Genomic DNA, 21760 nt, shown 5'->3' on the forward strand with positions numbered 1-21760 from the left:
TGTAAGCTATTGTTCCTCTTCTCCAGGCAGTGTATTGTACTACCGGCCAGAAAGGTTTGCTTCTCAATACATGCCTTGCTGTCGATTTAAAACTGAAACTAAATCCATGAAAATTATATGGGATTCTTACCTTTCTGTGTGGACACCTACAAACACTAAGGTTTCACCTGGGAACATTTCATGAGGCTTCTAATAAATGTTCAGCTAACATTTGCCTCGGATTCAGTTCAATTCCTCACTACATGAAGAATTTATTAAACTTAAAATAAATTAATTTTTAAAAAAGCTATGTATTTTTAAAAGCAATTGAACAAGTTTCACTGAACGAATTCAGTGAAAAATACTGCAGTAGAACAGTTTTAACTTGTTTTCATTTAAAAAAAAAAGCTTACTCAGCTCCTATGCATACTATATGTGTCTTTTCTGACAGTTTCAATCTATTTTAGGACCTCTTTTTTGAAGGCTGAAAAGAAGTTCTGCTAAAAGGAAATCTCTTTAAACTTTATTAAAGCAAGTGTTTTTGTACATGGGGGGACAGTTGGCAAAGGGAGTCTCTTAATATATTAACTACTCTTGATTTTTCAAGGTAAACTTCCAGTGAAAATATGTGAAAGCATCCTGATAGGAGAAGCTTTTCATTCTAATCACACCTGTTCTAAGCCAGGGTTCCTCATCTTCAGTACTGCTGACATCTGTGTGTGTCTGTGTGTGCTCAGTCGTGTCTGACTTTTGTGACCACAAGGACGGTAGCCTGCCAGAGTCCTGTGTCCATGGAATTTCCCAAGCAGGAATACTGGAGTGGGTTGCCCACCAGGCTCCTCTGTCTATGGAATTTCCCAGGCAAGAATACTGGAGTGGGTTGCCATCTCCTTCTCCAGAAGATTTTCCTGACCCAGGAATTAAACCAGCATCTCCTGCATTGGCAGGCAAATTCTTCACCACCATGCCACCTGGGAAGCTCCAGCTGGATAATTCTTTGCTGGGGGTGGTGGTGGTGCAACTCAATGTACTGTAGAATATTAGCAACTTCCCTGGCCTCTGCACAAATGATGCCAGTAGCACCCCTCACCACCAAAGAGTGACAATCAAAACATCTCCAGGTACTGCCAGTGTTCTCTAGGGGGCAAAATTGCCCCTGTTGAGAACCAAAGTTCTAAACCTATCAATAAGATCTATTCCCTGGAGTAAGAGAAAGTGGTTTCTCTTTTTCCACTTTGGTTAATATTTCTCTCACTCATTATTCTGCTTCATCAAGCCATTTTACCACTTTTTTTTTTTTTAATGCCTTTACCTTAGGGCTGCAAAGAATCTATTGGTTATTTCCTAAAGCAAACCTGAATTTAGGGAACAGTTCTCCAGGAAAATTATTGTCAAGCTAGACTTCTGAAGACTAGGAATCAGTCCAACGGTACAACCCTTTGTATTTCAAATGCAGGAAGTTTGGAGTTAAGGAAAGAAGGGTTTTCTAATTTCATACTGAATTTAGCATTATATAAATGAAGTTTTACCTCCACACTCATGTAATATCTTCAGATGCCTAAACTCTACTTGATATCCTAATCAATTTGCCTAACTCTCCTTCCTCCATGACTCTCCAGCAAAAAACAGACAACCATATTTGGTTACATCTATTTGAATAGCACTCTGGCGAGAACTAACAGGCAAAATAATAGTTTATTTTACCTTCACCACATGTATTAACAATAATCAATGAAGAAAAAACAGTGGTAGAAGCAGAAAATGACAGTATATATCTATTTATTCAAACTTTTCACCTTATAGATATCCAGAATCATGGTCATATTTCAAAAGGTATATTCCAGTAGTTACTAGAAACTGGGCTAGTCACTGCAACATGGAATAAGATGATACATCCCTGCCATTAGAAGCTTGTTGCTCTTTCTGCTGTGTCCCTCCAAGGGTCAGTGATCATCCTGCAAGACCACCCATCCTATGGTTCCCATCACTTTTTTAGAGTTCCTCCCTTCCCTTCCTCTGAGTCTGCCCCCCTGCAATCTGGATGTTCAGAATTATTTCTGATGACTGCACATACCATCCCAGAACCCAGTCCCCAGATATCGGCAGGCAGTAGGTACAGCTCTCACTCCCCCTTCTGTGAGTCCCTCCACAGATGGCACCAGTTTCCAGAGCTGACTTCATCCTCATTTTTCATATTTGGTGAAGTCTCACTTAAAATATGGCTCCGATGACAGAATACAGCAAGTTGGATGGAGTCTGAAAAGCAGTGGACATGGTGACCGCTCCCGCTCTGTCGCCCCCTTCCCCTCCAACTGCCAATCTGTACATTGCAGAAGCTTCTTCCCCCTTTGAGGTTGGTGGGTAAAATATCTGCTCGTCAAGGAGGCGCTTTTACACACAGCTTTTTTGCCCTCCGAGTTGGTTTAGTCTACTAATCTAGTCATTTTCTTTTTTAAGTTACAATTTAATTACCTGTGGGGAACTCAGGGGAGACCCACCTCCGGAGAACCAGTAAGGCCACTCACTCTGTCCAGTTTTCTGGTCTCTCTAGCTATTTGGAGCCATCACTTGGGGTCCGCGGGTCAACATCACCAAGTCACCTGCAGGGGCAGCAAAGCGAACTGCGGAACCCCCGCCCCGCCCCCACCCCCCGTGAGTGCCGCCCCAGGGAAAGAGCCTGGGGGCATTCGGGAGCCCCTCTAACCACCAGGATTCCTGGGATTCCCTCTGGCAGAAGAGGGACAGCCGCGTCCTCCGGGTACCGAATCGGAAGACAAGACCGGCATCAGGTGTGGGGGTGTGCAGGAGCCGGAGGAGGTTAAAGAAGAGCATGTCTGGAGGAGCAAAGAATGTGACCCTAGGGGAAGGAGGCAGAAGACACGCAGGAAAGCACGTTTCCTTTCATCCCCTCCCCGTGCCGCCTGTGGAGCCCTGGATCTCCTCGTCATGGAGACAGACTGCAGCAACACAGGCGACCCGGGCGGGCAACACGCACAGTGGCGCGCGCGCACACGCGTACTCACACGCCCCGCCGCGAGTTGCACACTGCAGACTTCTGCCTGACTTCCCGGCCCCAAACACCGCACCTTCGGGGCGAGACCGCAGACTCCTGTGGCCTAGAGCAGAAACCCCCTTCCACACACATCCCCCGAAACACACACATTCAGGTCCTGCTTTGGACCCCAAGGGTGCTGGGGATCACTTAAGGGAAGCACGGACAGCTCCCCTGCAAACGACTACCTTCCCAGTTGCCTGATCCGGCCAACCTACAAACTCGCCTTAAGCAAGCTGCCCAGTGATCCAGCCAGGTAGGAGATGAAGGAGGAGCTGCCTTGCAAACGAACCTCAGGAAACGGCTACTAAGTCACTATTCAGAAGACCGCACGTAGCAGCCTCCAAGCCTCTCCTGAGCCTGTTGGCCCCAACCCTAGCCCCATTCCTCTGCTCGATCGCTGCACTGTTCCCCTCCTCCCTTCACTCAAATCCCCCGGCGATTTTCCAGCTGGCCCTTCCAGGCCACTTTCTGCATCCATCCTCTCTGCCCAGCCAGTTCCCAACATTTGGCCCCGCATATTCGCTGCAAAGACCTTGATCCAAGGCTGCCTCTCTCCATCATTATACCACCCTGATTTGGTACAGATTCCCCAAATTATTCGAGTCCACTCGCTTCCCGAAGCAGACGGCCTCTTCCACCGGCGTCCTTTGCTCTGGTTCAAATCCGCTTTCCACGCGCCCCACTTTCCATCCACCTTCCCTCCCGCCGCTCCAGCCAGGACGCGCTCACCCTCTCCTGTGCCTTCCACACTGGGTTCTCACGTCGCTCCCACCTCATCCCCCGGGGACACCCCTCTTTCCCTCTGCGGCTGTCCTCAGCTAGGCGCCCGCATCCCAAACCCAGCCTCCCCAGCCGGCACCAGCCCGCTTCCTGGCAGTGCGGTCCTCCCCTCTCCCCAAGTTGGCCCCCTTAGCCTCCACCGGAGTCAGTCCGGCCCTCGGGCTTTGCCGGTCCCCCGGCTCCCACATCCCAGTGGTCATCACTTTCAAACTGGCCAAAAGGCTGGCCGAGGCGCCGGGCACCGGGGGGCAGAGGGGCCAGCCGGCTCTCCGGAGCACCAGCCGCGCCTCCCGCCAGGGCTTCCCGGGGGGCGCCGGTCCCTCGCCCCACCGCCCAGCCACCTCACAAACTTACTTGCGGGTCGCCGGGAGGGGGCTGCGTTGAGCGGCGGCGGGCCCGGCGGCGGCGGCGGCGGCGGCGGCGAGTGCGCCCCTCTCGGCGGGGCTGGGCTGCGCGACGCCTGCGCTGCGCTCCTGCGGCCGCGCGGTGGACCGGCTCAGCCTGACGCAGCCCGGTTCTGCCCCCGCCGCCGCCGAGGCCGCCGAGCGCTTCCAGACATGCTCAGTTTCCAGACCTGCCCGCGTGGAAGCTACCATGAGCGAGCGGCGGCGGGGGAGACAGAAAGGAGGCGGCCGCCCGCCGGAGGCTACCACGCCGGAGGCCTAGGGAAAGGGGGGGCGCCGCGCCGCTAAAAATAGCTCTTGCGGAAGCCGCTGCTCCGGTTTAAAGCGCCCCCCCCCCCCCCACCCCGCCAGCCCCGCCACGGCTGCCTTGGCGTTCGCGCGTCCCCGCAACCGGGTACTGGGGATCTGAGCGCGCGCGTCCTACTCGGTCCCTGCCAGCACTGGGAACCCCACCCCGGGGAAAAACCGAGCTCTGCGCCCCAGCACCCGAGAGTTTTCTCCGGAACTAAGCCCCAAGCTTCCCCGATTTCGGACTCCAGCCTGTCGGGCAGCCCGAATTTCAGGCTCTCGCCAAAGAAATGAAAGAAAGTTGGGTTAAAGCGGTGGAAAAGCTCCGTGACAGCGAAATTAAGACTTCTGAAAGAGAACTGCAAGTTTTGGGGGATGCTTAGTTTTGCTGGAAGGAAAAAGGAGGAAAGGAGGGTGATGATCCACGGCCGGGAGAGGGGGCTCTGGAAAGAGCTTGTAAAATACAGAATTCTTTTCAGGGCGTCTCTGACTCCTCATTCCACAGGATTTTGCATCGTTCGCTGACACCCTCCCTGACTTTAGTGATTTTGTTCTTGTAATCTGAACTGGAATTTCTTTCCCGCACGTTTTACCTCCACCCTTCCTCCTCCAATCCGACTTTACTGCAAAAAAGGAAAGGATGCACACCGAAGAAGGGTAGATTCTGACCCCTGAACCGGAGACCGGCCAATTGGTGACCCTACGCAGGGCGGGCTCCGTACTGTTGGCCAAGTCGGCCAAAAAGCATCCTGAGGTCTCCTGAGCATCCAGCTCTTTCAAACCTCAAGGTCTCAGAGCCGTGGCACCTGCAAATACAGCTTCCCCGCTCTTCATTTTCAGTCTGGTCTACCTTAATTCCTAGAAATATACTTTTGAAATTTTTCCTTCCTTGAAGTGAGAGGTACAAAAGTTTCCTGGGTCAAATTCCCGTCTTCATCCATCCTTCACAACCATCCAATATGAGAATCATTATTATTCCTATTCGAAAGATGAGGACGTTGAAGTTCAGGGACGTTCCTCTCTTGTCAGGAATAATAGTGTTGAACCCAGAGTCTACCTGACTAGAAACTCTGATGGCTTCCGTATAACCTATTTCTTTGAATCAATAGCTTTACCTGATAAAGGCTGGGGGGGGGGCGGGGGGCATCTATTATTCTCTGTGGGGTGCTCAGAATGAGAAAATGCCAAATATGAGTTTTGCTCTTCATTATTTTCCCCCTAATTTCTTTCTCAACATTCACAGCTTAGATTGTGTGTATTCTATTGAAAGTGAGGAGTTCCGTTTTTATTCATTCAGAGAAAATGTACTGCGAATCTTCTAAGAACAATGCACCTACTGGCAATGTATTTTATATCCCACTGTTCAGAGTCTTTGCTACGCCTACTTTCTTTTACCATTGTTACAAGTTAGTGAGGTTTCCGTAACCCTACTAAGTAATGTAGGTGTACATTTTCGCAGAACTGAGTGGTATGTGTCTCTCTGGCCTAAGTTGTCCTCCCTCTTACCTTCCCTTACTAACTTAAAATTTAGTACCATGTCTAGCCCAAAATAGATGGTTGCTTAATGCTTGATCTTTTGCTTGCTAGTCTCCAGGTTCTCCATTCCTTCTTCCTTTAGTGTGTGCATCCCATAGATGTCATCTCCAGAACTAGAGCCACTTGTTAATGACACCATTTTCCTAATTTTCTATGAGCAATTCACTAGGAAAATCAAATGGAATTTCTCTTAGAGTATCCGTACAACTACCCCATTACTTTCTTTAGGTACTGAAAGAAGGTGAAAAATATACTTTATCTTCATCCCAGTTGTGTTTCTTCTTCCTTTCTCAGTAATTAATCCTACAGTGGGTATGATTATCTGAACATCTTCATGCTACAGCATGCATACTAAGCTTAATCATGAAATAGGCAGATTTTGATGTCAAAGTTAAGCCGGTATGATTTCCTACTCATACATGTAGTTCAAAAACCTGCTGCCTTCAGGATTCTTATTAGCAAGTGACAGAAATTCAACTCTACCTTACTCAAGCAAACAAAGGAAATGCACTGGGCTATGTATTGGTAACTCAGCTGGGCTGATTCAAGGCTTAATAGCATCAGCTGGAATGTGTTTCTCTCTCTCTCACTTGCTCTCAGCACTGCTTTCTGTTTGGGCTTCATTCTCCATCAGACTGTGCCCAGAGTGCAGCTCCAGCCTTACACAGATGACAAAGTTTGCGATCTTACAAAGAAAGCAAACATTGTGCTCTGACGAGCACATCAATCTTTGTAAAAGCAGTCTGGTTAGCTGTCCTTGTGCATCCTCTAGGGGAAGAAACGTCTCCAAAGGAGATAAAGTATCCAGTCAGTAGAAGAAGGGATAAGGGATGCTTGAAAGATAGAAATAATAGGCATCCTCCACAGGCATGTTTCCCCATAGAACAAAAGGGACAGCAAGCCCATGGCAAGATATCAGTTGATTTGAGTTATTCAGAAATGAGCAAAAGAATAATGATGCTTGCAAGTGTCTGTCCTCTTTTTAGGAAGAGATACTTTGATTTGCTTGCCTAAGGGTAGCAGTTAGCTCCTCTTTGTTGCCTTTCCATCTATATTTCAGGGCCATAGATACTTACAAGGTGGTGCCACTCATTAAAGCTTTCTAATGAGCCTTCATTCAGCTGAGCCCTCAAGTCTACAATCTGTCTGTATGAGAAAATGACATTTTCCACATTCTTAAAGCCCATTATTTCTTTTTTGATTTAACATACCTGATAATTCTGTAAGCCACATGAAAATTAAAAACTGGGCTATTTCTCTTTTGCTATTTCTCTTTCTCTATTTCTCTCCAGTCCTGATGGGGAGATGCTGCTTTTCCTATAGTAAATGTATTATGTCTTTCTTATGGATCACTGCTAGAATTATTGAAATAAGTGATCATCATTCCCTTTCTCTTACCCCAAATCCATGCAATTCACATGTTCCCTTTTTAAATATTTGTTTATAAATAAATAAATGCAATCTATGAGTCACTTCATTTAAACTGTATTTTATAATTATGCTAAAATCATCAAATTCAGAACTTTTCCTTAATCTTCCTCCTCATTGACTTCCTTTTTTATTCTCATTGACTTCTAGGAAGTCCTCAGTCAGTGTCCCTTGCACCACACCTTATTAATCCACACTTCTGATTGTTCCTCTTTCATTTTCCTAGTTCTTTGTCCTTCTCTTACACCACTGTCCCATTTGTTTTTGTTATTTGTATACTTGTTTTTCCTCTCCCACCGAAACACAAGTTTGTAAAGGAGTGGGACTATAGTGAATTTATGTATGTGGGTATGTTTTATCTTCTTCAGTGTTTGACAGATGTTTGCTGAAGCGTTCGTGGGTTATAAAGGGAAGGTGAATGTTTAGATCTGAAACAATGGGTCTAAGCCTGAAGTTTCCAGTTTCATTAACTGGAGAAGGGCTGGAGAGGGCTGATGCTGCGGGTAGGATGACATGGCATGTAGGTTTCTTCCTGTCTCTCCATTTTGTCCGGGGATAGCTCAGTATAGCCCCTTCTTCCCTCCCTGACATTTTCTTACCAACCTTCTCGAAGTTGGAATGCTTCAATGTGATCTGTGCCACACTGCCAAGCACCTGTCATTTTCCCTGATACTGGCACTGACCACTGAGCATAATCTGCTTCTATTACATAGAGACAGTTTATTTTAGATGCCTGAACACTAGGTTGCCTCTCCATTCCAATCTTTTCATACTAAATTTCCTTTTAGAAAAGCAGGACTAAATTAGGAATGTGAAATTATTCATAATCGAGTTCCTCAAGAGAAAAGGCAGTATCATGATGGCTTCATTGAAGAGCTATTAAGAGCTTGTCTTTTTGATACCTGTTATTTTCCCATTGTGGGAAAAAAAAAATGTATAAAAGGGAGAACTAAATGGGAGCAATTCAAAGACATTAATGCCCAAATTATTCTTTCATTTCATGACCATAGATAAATGTCATAACAGATCAACTAATGATATGCACTAAAGGTATAAATGTTCATTCCGCCCCCTGCACTTCAAGGCTAAAACTGCTCTAGGTAATAGTCATGGGACATTAAGGATGCTCATAGTATTTGTGAATCAAAGATGCTTCTTGACTAAAAGACTTAGCTCTGATGGTCCTTTCCTCAGGGAAGAAGAATGTGGGTAATTATGCACTTCAAATATCAAGCTGCTCTTTTCTTGCCTCTAAATCTAACACAAACATGGCTTAGTTATTGAGCAGGCAGCAAGGTCGGGTTACAAACTGCAACTCTTTCCACTTCTCATTGAATCCAGTGCTACAGTAACAAATATTCTTAACATGTGATCTCAAATTCTCAAGTTTTATCAAGAAATTTATGATCATTAAGTTATTTCCATAATATATTTGAATGCAGTAGTTCAAAAATCCTAATCTGCATCAGTTAATAATATCCAACACTTATCATTACCTCTCTGTCTCATTCTGCAGTAGGCACTTACTTTGCATATTTTTATCATTTAATTCTAATATCAGTCCAGTGAAATAGTATATTACTTAGATATTTTAAATTGTACATATAGAAATCCAATCTAAGCTAATTTAGGTGAAAAGGAAGATTTTCTAGCACGATAGTGCAAAATATAACCTTCAGAAGGCAGGGGGCTTCTCTGAACCTCAGGTTGTGGAAATGCTGTCATGATTCTGTTCATTTCTCATCCTCATCTCTCCCTTGTGTCAGCTTTATCACCCCACCTTGCAGACAGGGGCTTTGTCTACGACTGGCATAGTCTAAGAATCTCTCCTTTAAATATAGATCGAATGTGTTACACTTGTTTTAGCTTTAAAACTCTCAGAGAATTAGTTATTTGCTTCCATAAAATAGAATATGGAAAAGGGAAGTAGCATCTTTCCAGTGGCAGACACCACCTTAACCAAACAATGAAGGTTAACATCACCAATGTTATCATGTGGAACTTGTTTACCTCCTGATACAATATGATAAGAAGGGCAGTCATCTCTATAGAATTATTCCCCCAAATTAGAATTCTGCAAAATATCAGGCAACCTTAAATGGAGCAGCAGTCTATAAAATACCCAAACAATATTCCTCAAAACTGACAATCATAAAAAAAACAAGAAAAGACTAAGAAACTGTCACAAACCAAAGGAGACCAAAGAGAAATGAAAACTAAATCCAGTATTGTGCCATGGATTGGGTCCTGGAAAAGACAGAGGAAGTTAATGAAAAAATTAATAGAATCTAGAGTTTAGTTAAAAGCAATGAGCCATGTGCTTAAGTAATACCAAATTTTGCTGTTATAAAATTATACCAGCAAGATCCAGGGGAAGGAATGTGTGTGTATGTGTGTCTGTGTCTGTGTCTGTATCTGTCTATTCTGAGGCCGCTAGCCCAGGGAAAAAAAGAGGGACATAATTTATCAATGTGGGGGTTCTGAGGTACAAGTTTGAATGTACAAGTTTGAATGGCTGGAAAAGGTTCTAATGATTTGTTCACTTGGTTATCTAAATCCAGGTCTTGTGGAGACTATCCTAAATGGAGTTGAGATTCTAGAAATTCCTGTGTGTAATATAAAGGGGATGTGAGGTTGTGGAGATAGGAGTGTTTGAGTGGCATTATCAAGGAGGATTGGCTCAACTATTCCCTACTGGTCCCCAAGAAGGACTAGAAGACTTCTCATCAAGACACTAATTGCTTCATTGACTCTCCTCTTTGGCCACAAATGAAGGTGAGTTGAGAGATGTTGACATTGAAATGGTTTCTAGGATTTAATGGAAATAAAGGAAAATCAATGTGGAAGAGGTCAAGAACCAACTTAACCACCAGAGGCAATGTGGTTATCACAGTGGGTAACAGGACTGAAATGGTCATAGAAAGTGTGACCCAAAAGAGATATTTTGTTGTTGTTTAGTTGTTTACTCATGTCCAACTCTTTGAGACCCCATGAAAGAGCAGCTTGCTAGGCTCCTCTGTCCATGAGATTCTCCAGGCAAGAAGAGTGGAGGGGGGTGCCATTTCCTTCTCCAGGGGCTCTTCCCACCCAGGGATCAAAGCCAGATCTCTTGCACTGGCAGGTGGATTCTTTACCATTGAGCCACCAGGGAAGTCCCCCAGAAATCTTTATAAGTAGCTAAAAAGTCATGGTCTCTTTTGGACTGCATACCTGAGTATCATACGAAAGTCCTACTTAATCTATAGATAGCTTGTGTTTTGGTGAAAATGGACTTAAATCACAATACAAAATCATAGCTTTCCACCTAATTTACAGACCTGAGTTAGAATACTGGAGTCTGGTTACACTCAGAGAGGAATCCTCTACCACAAGTAAGTATTTTGTATATATGTATATACACATATTTTTAAAATTAATTTATTTTTTATTTGAAGGATAATTGCTTTACAGGATTTCATTGTTTTCTTTCAAACCTCAACATGAATCAGCCATGGGTATACATATATCCCCTCCCTTATACATATCCCCATATGAACCCCGCTTCCATCTCCCTCCCCATCGCACCCCTACAGGTTGATACAGAGCCCCTGTTTGAGTTCCCTGAGCCATATAGCAAATTCCCATTGGCTATATATTTTACATATGGTTTAATGTAAGTTTCCATGTTACTCTTTCCATACATCTCACCCTCTCCTCCCCTCTCCCCACGTCCATAAGTCTATTCTCTATGTCTGTTTCTCCACTGCTGCCCTGAAAATAAATTCTTCAGTACCGTTTTTCTAGATTCTACATATACCCATTAGAAGATGATATTTATCATTCTGTTTCTGACTTACTTCACTCTGTATAATAGGTTCTAGGTTCATCCACCTCATTAGGACTGATTCAAATGCATTCCTTTTATGGCTGAGTAATATTCCATTCTGTATATGTACCACAATTTATTTATCCATTAATCTGTCCATGGACATCTACGTTGCTTCCATATATTCCATAGACACAGAGTCTGCCTAGTTGACTGTGTGGATTTAATCTGCAGCTTATACAGCTGGTGGGAAGGTTTTGGGTCTTCTTCCTTAGCTACACTGCCCCTGGGTTTCAATTGTGGTTTTATTCCCACCTCTGTAGGTGAGTGATCCACTGGGGTTTGTTCTTGAGGCTGCCCTGGAGGGCTTGGGTTTGCCCCTGTGAGGGCCAAGTGTAGATGTGGTGCAGCTGCTTGGATCTCAGGGGTTCTGGCAGCACCAGGTACTCAGGGGGGTTGGTGGCTAGGGCAGCAGGGAATATGGTGCTCTAGAAGGGGATGGCAACCAGTATTGGCCAATATGCTCCAGTATTCTTGCCTGGAGAACCCCCTCCCTGACAGAGATGCCTGGCAGACCAGTCTACATGGTTGCAAAGAGCTGGACTTGACCAAATCAACCCCACGTGCATAGATGCAAGACTTTTTTTGCCTGTGGCAACTCTGCCCCCAGTGACAGTTGAGCGTGAAGGTGGCACAGCTGCTTGGCTTGCGGGGTCCCTGGTGGTGCCAAGCGGGCAGGGGCACGGACTGCCTCCGCCCCAGGAGTTACGGCCCTATCAGAGTCTTTTTCCCAGCCTCTTGTAGCTGGCGATCGGAAGGCCTCTCTTGTCAGCCTTTCTCTATAGCTCCACCCGTTCAGGCACTTAGAGGGCTCCCTTGCCTGGGGTCTTTCTCTGTTGTTCAGCATGTCAGGCACATAGAGGGGGCCCCCCTGGCTGGGGTTCTACCCTGTAGTTCACTGTGTCAGGCGTTTGATGGGCAGCCTCTCTACGGTTCAGGGGTCTATGCTGGCATGTGGGGGGAAAGAGGCTATGGTGATGGCTCTACCCTCTGTGCGTGACTCAGCAGTATCGCCTTGCTTCCGTGGCTGTTCAGCTTTCCTCCACAGGCATTTACCCTAACCCACCATGGTCTCCTCCCTCACAGCCCCTTTATCTGTCTCTCTGCAGTCAACAGCAGCCCTCACCCTGGGCTTGATCCACAGTCCCTAAACTCCAGCTCCCAGCTGCTGCACCTTCCAGGGCACCTGCGTCCCTGTCCGGGGTGTGTATGGCTGTAGCAAGAGCTGTCTTTTTCTCATTCCCTTTAGGCTGCCACAGATCAGCTGTTTTACTCTCGGCCTTAAATGTTTCTCCTCTAACTCAGACAATTGCTCTGTTGTGGGGATCGGACCCCTGCTTTAGTTCTCCCACCCTCTGAAGGCAGGTTCAGTCCTACTAACAATTCTGTTTCCCCACCTAGTTCCTTCCTCCTACCAAGTTTTGTGTGGCTCTATAAATTCTTTTCTGCTGGTCTGGTCCTCCTGTCCGCTCTCAGCTGGCGTTCTGCATGCACTCCTGGGTCTGAAGGTGTGTTCCTGATGTATCCGTGGAGAGAGATGTACTCCATGTCCACCTAGTCCTCCGCCATCTTGTTCCCTTCCATAGTAGATATTTAACTATTTTCCCTCATTTCCCCCCAAAGGACCTGCAATTATTTCCCAGCGTGACTATCTTGAGAAAAGGGAGATACCCAGATCTTTCTGGGGCTTACTGCATTCTAATTCTAACCGAGAGCACCGCTGTGGTCCACTGGCAGAGGATAAGTAGAAACTCTGATCTTAGTCGGTGTCACCAGGGGCTCTGTGATTCTACAAACACATCCTGTACTTAATTTTCCTTCCTGAGTGAAAAGTTGGAGTACATATACTCAGCAGCTGTTATGAACTCTGACATTATCATGAGGGTTTTCAAGGCAGAAAATCACACCCCCCTCCCCATAACACACAAGCAAAGCAAAATACTCCCCAAAGACCTAAACCTCAACCTCCCTAGCACAGTAATAAGTAGTGAGCTGAAGCAATATCACAGTGCTTGGGGAATCATAGACAAAAGCGTTACCACCTAACTTGCAACTTACAAGTGTAAGTTGCAGGGATAGTGATGCAATCACACACACACACCTCCCCCCCACCATTTAACTTACCTCTTTCATTTATGCACAAACTATATGGATACTAGAAAAAGACAGAGGATTCTCAGAAGCTTAATTAGGTGATTGCACCAACTGCAGTTGATTTTTCAAAGGTGAACTCATTACTGGAGCAACTCAAGACAGCCCCTGACATCTGGTATGCATCTATTTATTGGCCAGATATGTTTTGTCTCTATAAGCACAAAACTGCAGAAGGCATTCAGTTTCACCTTCATTTAATAGAAAGCAGAACCATTTACTGTCTTTTTTTTCTGGTGAGATCAACTTTCCAGTTCTGCTCCATAACATACAATCCAGAAGTCCCTTGATTATGTCATCCTCCTCCAGGTTTTATGATGAGCAACTGATGACACTGTCCTAGGAGGATATGGTGATCGGAAAATCATGGATGCACTAAGTTGCTTTGGTAAGACATCCAGGAGATGGGGAGATAGATTCAGATAAAAATTTCATATATGTAAGAATATATTTATGGATATATATAATTATTACCCAGTTATTTAATGTTGCCCCTCTTGGCTAGAATGTATGTTCCAAGACAGCAAGGGTTGTGTCTACTCTGTTGCCCACCATGTTACTAGCACAATCTCAGCACCTAGAATAAATGAACATTCAATGGATAGGTGTCTTATTTAATGTTCATCCTCTCCTAAAGAATGGGGAAATTTTTATAACAGCTTTCTTCTTCAGGCGGAGATGAAGTTTTTACTGCTCAGCATTATAATTCAGAAAAGGTTTTGAATTCTGCTAAAACAAGATTTGATGTGTAATCATTTGGAGGAAGAAGCATGGTTTGGAATAAGTAATAAACATTATAAAATTTCTCAGATCTCAATGACTTGTGCTTGAAAGAACTTCCATTTATGAAAAAGGACAGCATAAGTACTTACTTTAAGAGAGGCTAGGAAGATATCGGTCACAAAGGGCAATTATGATATTGTTTTGTGTACTTGTTTTCTTTTACCACTTACTGTTGAGCAAACAGTTCATGAAGCACCAAAATGATGCATATTTAATAGGACAGGAGGTCAAGGGAACAAAGAGGAGTAAGCAAGTAAGCGAAAATGGAACATCAGTAGGACATTATTTTGTATCAAATTTTTAACAAAGAAATCAGTAAGAAGGGAAACATCTGGTGAAATTTTTGGTTTTTTACTATTAAAATTGTGCTGTTTTAAAGCTTCTAGGATAAGAAACTTGTTCATTAACCCATATTTATTAGAGGCTACTCTGTGCCTCTCCAGTGAGAAGAGACTGCTTCCTAAATAACCAGGCCACTATGCCAACAAGGAAAGCTCTACATAAGAAACCAGGAATGGGTCATTGACACGTCATATTTTGCTACTGCAGGGCAGATGAATTTGCCTCATTTACCCACCTCACATCATCTTTCTAGAATCATTGATACCCCATCCCCACCTCCCAGAGTTGGGCTGGATGCTCTTCCTAAAGCGAGTGTTATCATGTTGTCCTCATTCTTCTCTAATACTTACTGGTTGCCATTGACTACTTTCTCATCTGATACCTCAGTTGAGGAAAGGGGTATGTCTTGTTTTGGATAATATCTCCAACACTTGCACAATGCCTAAGCACAAAGTACCTTCCAGTAAATATGGGTTAATGAACAAGGACATGAAAGATGACATGACCCTCTCTACAGAGAATCATCCCAGACTTGAGGGAAAAGGAACTGATCTTGACATTTTTTAATTCAGAGAAACAAATGTGGAGATGAGGACTGACCATGAAGTTAAAAGGCCCATATCCTGGACTTGCACTTTCTTCTGAAGATCAGCATCATTTTGACCCATTCAGCACTGAGAGAAAGCCTTGTATTCTGACTGTAGTGCAAATTCTTCTGCAGTAGAGAAACCAGTGTGATGAGAGGATTTTTCTAAGCATTCCCTGTTGCAGCAATAGAAGTAATCAAGTTCTTTCTTCCACTTCCAGAGACTATTAAAAATAAATTGCTTTTCTTTTAGGGTTAGTACATTTTATATCCTGACTGCCCCCAAACTCTAAGGCTGTATGATTTTGTAATGTAAATAGTGCAAGTGTTCGTCTCTGAGTCATGTCCAACTCTTTGTGACCCCATGGACTGTAGCCTGCCAGGCTCGTCCATTCATAGAATTTTCCAGGCAAGAATACTGGAGTGGGTAGCCATTCCCTTCTCCAGGGGATCTTCCCAACCCAGGGATCAAACCCAAGTCTCCTGCATTGCAAGATGATTCTTTACTGTCAGAGCCACCAGGGAATTTTGTTATTTTAAATTCATTTTCAATTGCTTGTTGATAGTATCAGTATATAGAAATATAGTTTCTTTTGTATATTGATCTTCTATCTTATAAATTAACTTATAAGTTCTTATGTATGTATGTGTTAGTCACCCAGTCATGTACGACTCTTTGCGACCCCATGGACTGTAGCCCACCAGGCTCCACTGTCCATGGAATTCTCCAGATGAGAATACTGGAGTGAGTTGCCATTTTATTCTCCCAGGAATCTTCCCGAGCCAGGGATCGAATTCAGTTCTCCTGCATTACAGGCAGATGCTTTACCATCTGAGCTACTGGGGAAACCCAAACACATATTAGTTCTTAGTAGCTTTTTAATAGATTATTTGGGATTTTATATGTAGAACATCCTACCATCTGAAAATAAAGGCAGATTTAATTCTTTCTTTCCAATAAACTGGCCTTATTTTTTCTTTCTGTATTGTTGTGGCTAGAAATTGAATTACAGTGATAAATAGAAGACATTTTTGTTTTTTCTCAATCTTAGATAAAGTAGACCCTTAGGTATATCATTTGTTGTTGTTCAGTTGCTCAGTCGTGTCCAACATTTTGCAACTCCATGGACTGTAACACACCAGGCTTCCCTGTTCTTCACTATCTCCTAGAGTTTGCTCAGACTCACATCTATTGAATAAGTGATGCCTTCCAACCATCTCATCCTCTGTCACCCGCTTCTCCTCCTGTCCTCAATCTTTCCCAGCATCAGTGTCTTTTCCAATGGTATATCACTAAACATACCATGAGGTATGATATGAGCTGTAGGTTCTTCATGATGCCCTTTATCACATTGAAATAGTTCCTTCTCTTCTTCAATTTTGATAATCTTTATAATAAACAGTTACTGAATTTTATTGATTTTAAAAATTTTATTCTGAATTGTGAAGTACATTGATTAATCTTTTGAAAGCTGGATCAAGTCTTTATTCCTTGGATGACCTTCACTTGCTAAAAATGTTATTCCTTTTTTTGTTACTAGAATCAATTTTCTTGTATTTTGTTGGAGTTTTTGTGGATCCAGGGATATTTGTCTGTAATTTACTTATATTGCAATGTCTTTGTCAGGGTATCATAAGTAGGATAACCTCAAAAAAATGAGTTGGGAATTTTTCTCTCATCTATTTTCCAAAAGAATGTGTGTGAGATTCATATCATTTGAAATTACCTGGGTCTAGTATTTTTCTTATGGAAACCTTTCTTATTATCAAAGTCAGTTAATAGATATAAAGCTATACAGATATTCTATCTATTCCTGAGTTTTGGTAAGTAACATTTATCGAGGAATTTGTTCCTTGTTCCAAATATTGAATGCTAGCTTAAAGGTGTCCATAATCCCTTATTATAGGTTTAATACCTGTAAAAATTTTTTATAATTCGCTCTTTCATTCCAATGTTCTTACTCTATATATTCTTTTACTTGATCAACATTGCTAGGTGTTTTTTTGGCCTATTTTATTAATCTTTTTAAACAACATCTGCCCTTCACAAAATAAGTAACTTAAATGGATCATATAACTAATTGTAAAATGTAAAACTGTAAAACTACTGAAAGATAACATAGGAAAAAACCTAGATGACCTTGGGTATGAGGTTGTCTTTTCATCTATTTATTTATTTATTTTTTTGACGTTGTCTTTTTAGATACAACATCAAATGTGTGATCTATAAAAGAAATAATTGATAAGCTGGATTTCATTAAAATTAAGTGCTTCTGCTCCATGAAACACAATGCCAAGAGAATGAAAAGACATATCACAGGGTGGAAGAATATATTTGCAAAATACACATCGAATAAAGAATTATTATCCAAATTACACAAAGATCTTTTAAAATGTAACAACACAAAAAACAAACAAATTAAAAAATGGGCCAAAGATCTTAACAAACACCTCCTCAAAGACATACAGATGGCAAATAAGCATATGAAAATAAGCCCCATATCATATTTCATCAGACAAATGAAAATTAAAACAGTGGCAAGATATCACTACACATCTGCAGGAATGGCCAAAATTTGGAACACTATCAACAGCAAAAGCTGGCAGGGATATAGCAATGGGAAATCTCATACATTGCTTGTGAGACTGAAAATATTAATAATATATATGCTATTATTGTTTTATTTTAAAGGAAAAAAGGTAGCAAAATGGTTACCAATTTCCCATTCATTTCATGTGAGCCCAGTTTTCCATCTGACATCATCTGTGTTTAACCTAAAAGGCATCCATTCCATCCATAGCCTAAAAGCACATTTCTGTCTACAAGATCATCTATGTCAAATACCCAAGAAAGACAATATGCTTGGTCCAACTAGCTGTTGTTGGAGCCTTTGTTTTTATTATTTCATATCAGCATATGGATTAGCTGCCATTATGTACAGAATCCACACTTGACTTAATGAGCTGTAGATGAAGTTTGAGGGTAACATATGACCAAATTTTGTTGACTAGAACTAACTCTTCAACACAGCCTATAATGGAATACTTTCTCCTGGAATAGTACCAACTACTATTCAGTAAACTATGGGAAATTCTTAAAGAGATGGGAATACCAGAGCATCTTACCTGTCTCCTGAGAAACCTGTATGCAGGTTAAGAAGCAACAGTTAGAACCAGGCATGGAACAATGGATTGGTTCAAAATTTGGGAAGGAGTATATCAAGGCTGCATATTGTCACCCTGCTTATTTAACTTATATGCAGGGTACATCATGTGAAAGGCTGGGCTGGATGACCCACAAGTTGGAATCAAGATTGCTGGGAGAAATATCAACAACCTCAGATATGCAGATGAGATCACTTTAATGGCAGAAAGCGAATCGGAACTAAAGAGCCTCTTGATGAAGTTGAAAGAGGAGAATGAGAAAGCTGGCCTAAAATTCAACATTCAAAAAACTAAGATCATGGCGTCTGGTCCCCTCACTTCATGGCAAATAGATGGGGAGAAATTTTGAAACAGTGGCAAATTTTATTTTTCTGGGCTCCAAAATCACTGCAAACAGTGACTGCAGCCATGAAATTAAAAGACACTTGCTCCTTGGAAGAAAAGTAATGACCAACCTACACAGCATATTAAAAAGGAGAGACATCACTTTGTTGACAAATGTCTGTGTAGTCAAAGGTATGTTTTTTCCAGTAGTCGTGTATGGATGTGAGAGCTGGACCATAAAGAAGGCTGAGTGCTGAAGAATTTATGCTTTTGAACTGTAGTGCTAGAGAATACTCTTAAGATTTCCTTCGACAGCAAGGAGATAAAACCAGTAAATTCTAAGGGAAATCAACCCTGAATATTCATTGGAAGGACTGATGCTGAAGCTGCTGTTCCAGTACCTGGGCCACCTGATGAGAAGAGCCGACACTGGAAAAGACTCTGATGCTGGGGAAGATTGAGGGCCAAAGGAGAAGGGGGTGGCAGAAAATGAGATGGTTGGGTGGCATCACTGAATGGAAATGAGTCTGAGCAAACTTTGGGAGGTAGTGAAGGACAGAAAAGCCTGGCGTGCTACAGTTTATGGGGTCGCAAAGAGACGAACAGGACTTAGCGAGTGAACAGTAACTATTCACTGAAAGGTTATGAGTTTCCAGTAGTTTATTGGTTAACAGATAAGAGATTGTTTGATCTAATCCTTATCATTACTTTGACTTCCCTGGTGGCTTAGACAGTAAAGAATCCACCGGCAATGCGGGAGACCTGGGTTCGATCCCTGGGTTAGGAAGATCCCCTGGAGGAGGGAATGGCAACCCACTCCAGTATTCTTGCCTGGAGAAACCCTATTGACAGATGAGCCTGGCGGGCTACAGTCCATGGGGTCCCAAAGAGTCAGACACAGCTGAGCGACTAAGCACAGCACAGCATAGTTACCTTGGTTTCCCTGATGGTTCAGGCAGTAAAGAATCTGCCTGCAATGCAACAGACCTAGATTCGATCCCTGAGTGGGGAAGATCCCATGGAGAAGGGAATGGCTACCTACTCCAGTATTCTTGCTTAGAGAATTTCATAGTCAGAGAAGCCTCATGGGCATGATGGAGCAACTATAATTACCTTAGGAGATAGTTATTTTTATGTCTCAGACATGTGAAATAAATTTCCTAAAGTCAGTCACAAGATCATTTATTGTAGAAATTCAAAGCCTAAGCTATATGATCTCAAAAACTATGCATATTTTTAAAAACCACCATGCTGTGCTGCTTCCTATAAAATTAACTGGTTGCCAACATTGCTTACATAATCTGCTTGAAGATGTGCTATAGAACAAAAGAATGATCACTAGGTGAAAAAAAATCCCTCAAGAATGATGAAATTTGAGTAAAAATGTGCTGGCATTAAAACTATTTAGATATATAAAGCTAACTCTAGGTAGTTGTTCTGCATATGGTTACGAAGTTAATTTTAAATGTGTTTTTTAACCAGGAAGATACAACATGTAGTAGAAATAGATGACAGTGATTACAATTATATAAATGTTCCATTTTCCATGAAAGAGCATTTAGAAAATTTTAGTCTTTTAGATAGATAATGGAAAGGATGAAAGAAAAATAAACCAGAATTCTGACATGATGATCTCTGGATTGTGAAATTATGTCTTATATATTTCATTGTACTTTTATGTATTTTTTGAAATAATAAGAAAAACTTTATTATAAAACATTTCCTTTTTGATGTCGTAAAAGACTCAAAACACTTGAAATATGTAAAAGCTGATATTTATTCCAAAAATGTATCTCCACAGGAAATTTTTCCTTTGAGTCAACTTAATCCAACCAAAGCGCCCACTCTGTAGGCTAACAAGAAATGGAGCCATAGATACTCCTTGAACTCTGCCTACAGGAGAATTCTGCAACAGTTCTGAATGTTGTATGTTTTGGGTTGACCAAAAACTTCAAATGAAAAGCCCAAATGAACTTTTTGGCTAACACAATACAGTGTAGCATTTGAAGGTTGTTACTTTTCACTGATCTATACTGATTACTGTTCACCGAATCAGTGTCCAGGAAGACCTGGGTCCTTGAAGGCCAGGATCTTTCTCTATCTTGCCACCTGAAATGAAAGAAACTTTTCCATTTTCTTGAGATCTTGGTCTTTATAACATTTATCGTCCTCTTGTACTTCCTGGGTTAGAGCAACTCATCCTTCTCTGCTATTTTTCTCAACTCCCTCACAGCACTCACCTCTCTTCCGTTTCCTTTGTGTAATAATTCTCTTTTCAGTTAAGGCTTTCACAAAAGATGGGAAGAGATCTTTTCTTTGGGTATTAAAAAAAAAAAAACCTCCATTTTGTTCTTTGTGATGAGTAGACAGTCAAAGATTTTTGGCAGTTAGTGCAAAGAAAAGCTTTTAGCTAGGTGCTGGAGTTGAAAGGAACTCACAACCCAGTTGGGAAGATGGGCCACCCATATGGATAAATAATCAGCCAGAGATGACCAGTGCATAAAGAGTAAGTACAAATTAGTGGTCATGGTTTTATTGTCATCTCTTTCCAATGTCTTTAAATCTTTCCTTCATCTTTTTACTTCTTTTATTTTTATCTGGGCTTCCCCCACCCCCCCATCTTGTCCTTAATCAAGATCCTCAATCTTCCCCCCCAAATGGAAGCAGACAGATTTCTTCCTTCCCACACAGTTTACTCAGTAGCTATGTCAGAGTGATTTTGTTTTTCTCCCAAAGTAAATCAGAATTTTGAAATGTCAGGTAGACAGATGTGTTAAAAGTTCTTTCAGGTAGAGGAAGAGAGATGATTCAACATCTTTGCATACAGGAAACACAACAGAATTTAGTTCTATTATGTTCTAGTGCATATAAATCTCGTAAATTGCAGGTTCTGAATTATTTCAACAAAACCCTGCCCTTCCCAAGATTTCTCAAGAACACCTCCTTGTTAAAAAAAGTAAAGTGATACCACAACGCCATTGGCTGCCTCTCTCATTTCATCCTCTGAGTTGTCAATTTCATGAGCACTTCTTTCGTCTCTATGTGCCTTCTTCAATAAAAGGAACCAAAGGTTT

The 21760-nt window shown here is 42.5% G+C and overlaps 1 protein-coding gene across 3 annotated transcripts in view; it reads right to left on the reverse strand.

The window, feature by feature from the left end:
• Positions 1 to 4320, reverse strand: part of OXR1 (oxidation resistance 1) — a 485242-nt gene extending 480922 nt beyond the window's left edge. For all 3 annotated transcript variants that reach the window (XM_020879426.2, XM_020879420.2, XM_070477248.1), the window contains exon 1: positions 4169 to 4320. The gene's annotated coding sequence lies outside the window, so the exon portion shown is untranslated. The remainder of the gene's footprint in view (positions 1 to 4168) is intronic.
• Between the last annotated feature and the right edge of the window lie 17440 nt (positions 4321 to 21760).

This window comes from Odocoileus virginianus, chromosome 15 (genome assembly GCF_023699985.2).
Source record: "Odocoileus virginianus isolate 20LAN1187 ecotype Illinois chromosome 15, Ovbor_1.2, whole genome shotgun sequence".
NCBI classification, from domain to species: domain Eukaryota; kingdom Metazoa; phylum Chordata; class Mammalia; order Artiodactyla; family Cervidae; genus Odocoileus; species Odocoileus virginianus.